Source organism: Peromyscus maniculatus, chromosome 7 (assembly GCF_049852395.1).
Source record: "Peromyscus maniculatus bairdii isolate BWxNUB_F1_BW_parent chromosome 7, HU_Pman_BW_mat_3.1, whole genome shotgun sequence".
Taxonomy (NCBI): domain Eukaryota; kingdom Metazoa; phylum Chordata; class Mammalia; order Rodentia; family Cricetidae; genus Peromyscus; species Peromyscus maniculatus.
In genome coordinates this window covers 36874427-36880426 of record NC_134858.1, presented here as the reverse complement: position 1 = coordinate 36880426, position 6000 = coordinate 36874427, and positions in this window count along the sequence as shown.

Below are 6000 nucleotides of genomic sequence, written 5' to 3'. Positions count from 1 at the left end.
AAAGGATTCTTAAACCATCTGTCAATACTGATCACAATGTGAAACACAGTGAGCACTGAGCCACAGAATGGTACATATTTTGATAATTACATCAGGGTTGATTATATGAAGCAAAAATAATGTCTCATGAAAATACATGGCAACAATAATAACACTTGAGATGGAGAGAACAGATGAAATTTAAATGCTTGCAGCTTAGGCATTACTGAAGAGGAGGTGAAAAACTATTCTGATTTTTAAGACTTATAATCGGTGGTATGTATTGCAATGTCTAGGGTAACCACAAAGACAGTGTTTTTAAAGTACAAATGACAAATTAACAAAGGGAAAAATAATGAAGTAGTAAAATTATTAACGTGTGCCTGACTAGCATATGGCTTGGCCTCCAGAGCTGCCTCCCTGACTCATGTTCTCTGCTTCTAGCAGGCCTAGGGACTCTGGTCCCAGGTGCAGGGCACACTCAGATTTAAGAATCTTCTCATTCTTTACGGTGGTTGAACGTTTGGCTGGGATCTCAAAGCAATGAATGTGGCAGGCAGGTAGTGGTTTGGGTTTCTTCATTTCTTTGTCACATTTTGAAACTTTTACCCATCTCCCTTTCTTACTGTATTTTTAGTATTTTTAACCCATTTGTATTATTTTTCTTAATTAACTTATTTACATAATTTTATTTATCGTAGAATCACATTTTAATCTCTTGCTGCTTTCTCTCTTTCTCACATTTTTCTATGTATTTTTATTTAATTCCTTTCCCCTTTCCCTGTGCCATTACTTTATTTACTTGATTTATTATTATGATTACTATTATGATAGGGAGTTTTTAACTTCAGAGCTTACACTACACTCTTTTGCATTTTCTTCTGTGGGTGTTGAAGTAATTGGCTTTAACTGATCCTCATTATATTTCTGTATCTGGCTTGTGTTACTATTGTTGCTGCTATTGTAGTTTGTATTCTTCTCCCTCGGTGACTGAGTTCAGAGGACAACTCGTAGAAGTCAGTTCTCTCCTTTTATCATGTGGGCCTTGGGAATTGATCTTAGGTCATCAGATCTGGTGGCAGGTGCCATCATTGAATGGTTTTAATGAAAGGCCCACTTTCCTTACTCTTTATTTTTACTTTTCTGTCTCCCAAAGAATAGAGGTAAATGGAAGGAGCTGGAAACAATCATTCAAATTGAGAAAACTTAGACACAGAAAGACAATGTATTTTCTGTCATTTGTGAATGTTAGTGCTGGAAGGTTATATGTATTCAACAGAAGAAATCACCAGTCTTACCCGGCTTTGCATCCTGAGAGCTACAATAAGAACTGACTTGGTGAGACATGTCTCCTGGTGCAGTAGTGACACAGACATCATCGGAGTAATTAACCACTTCCTGTCCAGAATTGAGCCAACTCCACCAGGTGAAACCCATACTTGGAACCCACCATTACTGGGGTCAAGAACCTACGGCTGGACAGGTCGCAGGCCCTAGAGGAGAACTTACTGCTATTACTCTGCTAAATGGACCACACTATTAAACCAACTCCCAATGACTTATACCCCCAGATGAGTATTATCTTAACCCTGATCAGAGAATCTTCTTTTTGCTGTAGATGGTTATTAACACACTTACTAACACAGTTGGTCAACATGTGGAGAATTAGCAGAGTGTGGAATGGCCAGCCCCAAGTGGGACATCTTTATCACAATTCTCTTCCTAAGTCTCAGGGATCATTTCAGAAAAGGGCATGACAACATTATAAGAGCTGGAAGAAGTGGATGACAAGAAAAGTGTTTTCTGGCCTCAGCAGGGAAATTACACAGTGGATGTGACAGCATGTGTAAGACTTGCCTAAGGTCAAGTGAGATAAATCCCTGTATGGAGAGAGAAGGTGTGCATGAAGTCCCACTCTCAGTTGAGAAGCTACTGGCAATTGATGGTGGTTGGAAGAGGGAGAGCCAATTCTCTTTAAGGGTGTGGCCCCTGGTAGGTCAACCACATTCAAGTTTATGGCCACATACTCTAGCATATGGGTAGTGTAAATTGGACTTGTTGGGTTTAAAGGAAACACATACACAAATTTGTGTGCGTAGGTAAGGTAAGGGTGGGTCTGGGAGGAGTTTGAATATATAAAATACATCGAATGAAGTCATCAAAGACCTAATAAAAATTATTAAAAAATCTCAATATCTTGCACGCCAATTTTAAGAACATGTTAAAAATATCATTGTTCATGATCAGGTTGATCTCATTCTATATCTTCAGGAATGGTTTAACATAGGCAAGTCACTAAATACATCACACAAATAGACTCAGGGACAGAAACCACATGATAACCTGGATAGATGCAGAACAGGCTTTGACAAAATCCAACAGATCTGAAAATGTTATGAATGGAGGCCACATATCTAAACATAATAAAGGTTATATATGGCAAGCCTACAACTAGCACCATGCTAGCAGATAAAAATGAAAACATCTACACTAAGATCAGGAATAAGACAAGATCCATTCTCTTGGCTTTTATTCAGTATAATGTTGAAGTCTTAGCTAGAACAATAAAATAAGAGACAGAAATAAAAGGAATACTGCTGTGGATATCACTCTGTATAAATAAAACACTGATGGCCAGTGACCAGGCAGGAAGTATAGGTGGGACAAAGAGAGAGAAGAATTGGGGAAACAAAAAAAAAGGGGGGAGACACTGCAGCCACCGCCAGGACAAGCAACATGTAAAGACGCCGGTAAGCCACCAGCCACGTGGCAAGGTATAGATTTATAAAAATGGGTTAATTTAAGATATAAGAAGATTTAGCAAGAAGCCTGACACAGCCATACAGTTTATAATAATATAAGTGTCTGAGTGATTATTTTATACGTGGATTGTGGGACTGTGGGGCTTGATGGAACCTGAAGAGAAGCTCTGCAGCAACAAATACAAATAGGACAAGATCAAAATATCCTTATTTGCAGATATGAGTTTGTATACAACATGCCCTGAAACGCCACTAGTAAACTCTTAGAGCTGATGAACATTTTCAACATGGCAGGCTATAAAATTAGCATACAAAAATCAGCAGTCTTCTTGTTCACCAACCAGAAACATCTGAGAAAGAAATCAGGGAAGACAATCTCATTCACAATAACCTCAAAAAGTCTGTTGGAATAAACACAAGCAAAGAAGTTAAAGACTTTTATAACAGCGACTTTAAAATACCAAAGAGGGAAATTGATGAAGACACAAGAAGATGGAAAGACCTCCCATGCTCGTGGGTTGGAAGAATTAGCATTGTGAAAATGGCCATCCTACCAAAACCAGTCTACAGATTCAGTGAGATCCCTATCAAATATCCAATGCCATAGTTTACAGGAACAGAAAGATCATCGTAAAATTCATGTGGAAGCCCCAAAAGCAAGGATAGGAAAAAAGAATCCTGAACAAAAGGAACACTGCTAGAGGCACCACCATGCATGACTCAAAGTTATTCTACAGAGCTATAGTAACAAACATGATACTGACACCCAAACAGAAATGCAGAGCAGTGGAATAGAATGGAAGTCCCAAATGTAAGGCTCGGCAGCTTCAGTCACATGATTTTTTAAAATAAATCTGCATGTGAGAAAAGCCAGTATCTCAAACACATGTTGCGGGGAAATTTAGCTCTTACCTTGCATAAAAATCAACCCTAAGTTGGTTAAAAACTTTAATAATATAAGACATCTGAAATTGTGAAACTGCTAGAGCAATGAGTAGGGAGAACACTTCAAGACATACACATAGGCAGAAGTTTTCTGAATAGGGCTGTAGTAGCTCAGGAAATATGGCCAACGATGGACAATGTTGACAACCATATAACTACAAGCTTCTATACAGTAATGGGGACTGTTGATTGGGGAGATACCCTCCAGAATTAGAGGAAATCTTTGCCAACTGTACATCTGACAGAGTATTAGTACATAGAATATACAAATATATATATCTCAAAATATGAAACAAGAAGAAAATAATCTAATCAGATGTGCTAAGGAACTGAACAGGGCTCTTAAAATAATACTATGATTAATAAATGTCTTAAAATATGTTCAATGTCCTTACCCATTAGAGAAATGCAAATTAAAACTACTTTGGGGGGTAGGCTGGAGAGATGGCTCACTGGCTAAGAACACTTGCTCACTGGCTAAGAACACTTGCTACTCTTGCAAAGAACTTCACTTTGGTTCCCAGAATCTGTCACCTGGCTTAAAATCACCCACTCACACTAGATCTAGGGGACCTGATACCCTCTTCAGGTTACTGCAGGCAGACACACACACACACACACACACACACACACACACACACACACACACACACACAGAGAGAGAGAGAGAGAGAGAGAGAGACAGAGACAGAGACAGACAGAGACAGACAGAGATAGATATTCATATACATAAATAAACATACATCTTAAGCAAACTACTTTGAGGTTCTAGCTCACCCCAGACACAATGGCTATCACTGAGAAAACAAACATTGGTGAGGACATGAAGAAAGGAGAGTCCTTGTACACTGCTCCCGGGAGTGTAAACTGTAATGGCTCCTATGGAACTCAACGTTGAGGTTTCTCAAAAATATAACTAACAGTGCAACTTCCACATGATCCAGCTACACCACTCCTAGGTGTATGCCCCCAAACTCGCTATCCTACTAGATAATGCCTGTCCAGTAGCAGTTCATTGATGCTCTATTCACAATAGCAAGGGCATGGGGTCATTTTAGATGTCAATCAGCTGATGAATGGATAGTGGAAAATGTACATAGACACACAGAATTATATTTGGTTGTAAGGAATTTGCAGGAAAATAGATGAAATTCTAAAGTATTAAGTATAATTCATGCTCAGAAAAAAATTAATGCTGCATGTTCTCTTTTATGTGTGTATTTTTATGTGGGAATAAAAGTGTATAGAATCTAGGAAAGTAGAAAGGGAAGAGAAGACTCTAAGGTGAGAGAGTAGTGGAACCACGTGTCACTGGAAAGTGGAATGTTGGGCAGGAGAGCTTGACACAGGGAAGGTGGGGGTAGGGAGATGTGGAGAGGAGGTGGTAGGGAACGTAAATCAAACATAACAATGTGTGAAAAGGTCATGAGGAAATCTGATACTTGATAGGTAAACAAAAATATAATATAAAATAAAAACCCAAAGGAGTTTGAATGTGGGTCCTAGATGCCATAGATTATTATTTTATGTGTTTGAGTGTTTCGCCATATGTATGTGTACCACATGTGTGTATGGTGCCCAATGAGGCTAGAAGAGGGCACCAGATCCTCTGGGACTGGAGTTTAGATGGTTATGACCAGCCATGTGGTCATAATCTGGAATTCAAACCTGGGTTCTCTGTAACAGCAGCCAGTGCTCATAAGTGCTGGGCCATCTCTCCAGACCCAAACTGTAAGTTATTATATAAAAATCTTTCAGGTGTAAGGTACCCTACTATGTGTTATTGGTTAGGAAGATCCCTATGCCTCCCAACTTGTGTTGGTTGCCAACGAGGCTGGAAAAGTTCTTCCTGCTGGCTAGCCTCTTAGTGCCAGAAGATGCTATGCAGGCTACATGGGGAGAATTGTCACTAACAGTCTTAACTGATCTGTGGACCTGTATACAACGATACTCAACAGGCAGAATGAGCCTACTGGTACAGTAGTGTCAATCTGTTATAGGAGTAACTAACCACTTTCTGGTTGGATCTGATGTCTATTCCACAGGAGGGAATTCAAGTCTGGTACTATAAACTCAATAAAAAAACCTGTGTCTGATGAGGTCATAGACCCTAATGGAGAAGCTTCTGCTTTCTTTTTGTTTTTCTAGATGTATATGATGTGCCAGTCAAATTGCCTTCTAAATGTGCAAATGTTAATGCTGTGGTCAGTTGCGATCAGAGAAGCTTCTTTTTGCAGTGGCCAGAGGTTAGTACAAACTCGCATCTGATCAAGTACGGAGAATTAAATGCCTGTTGAATGCCACTTATAAATGG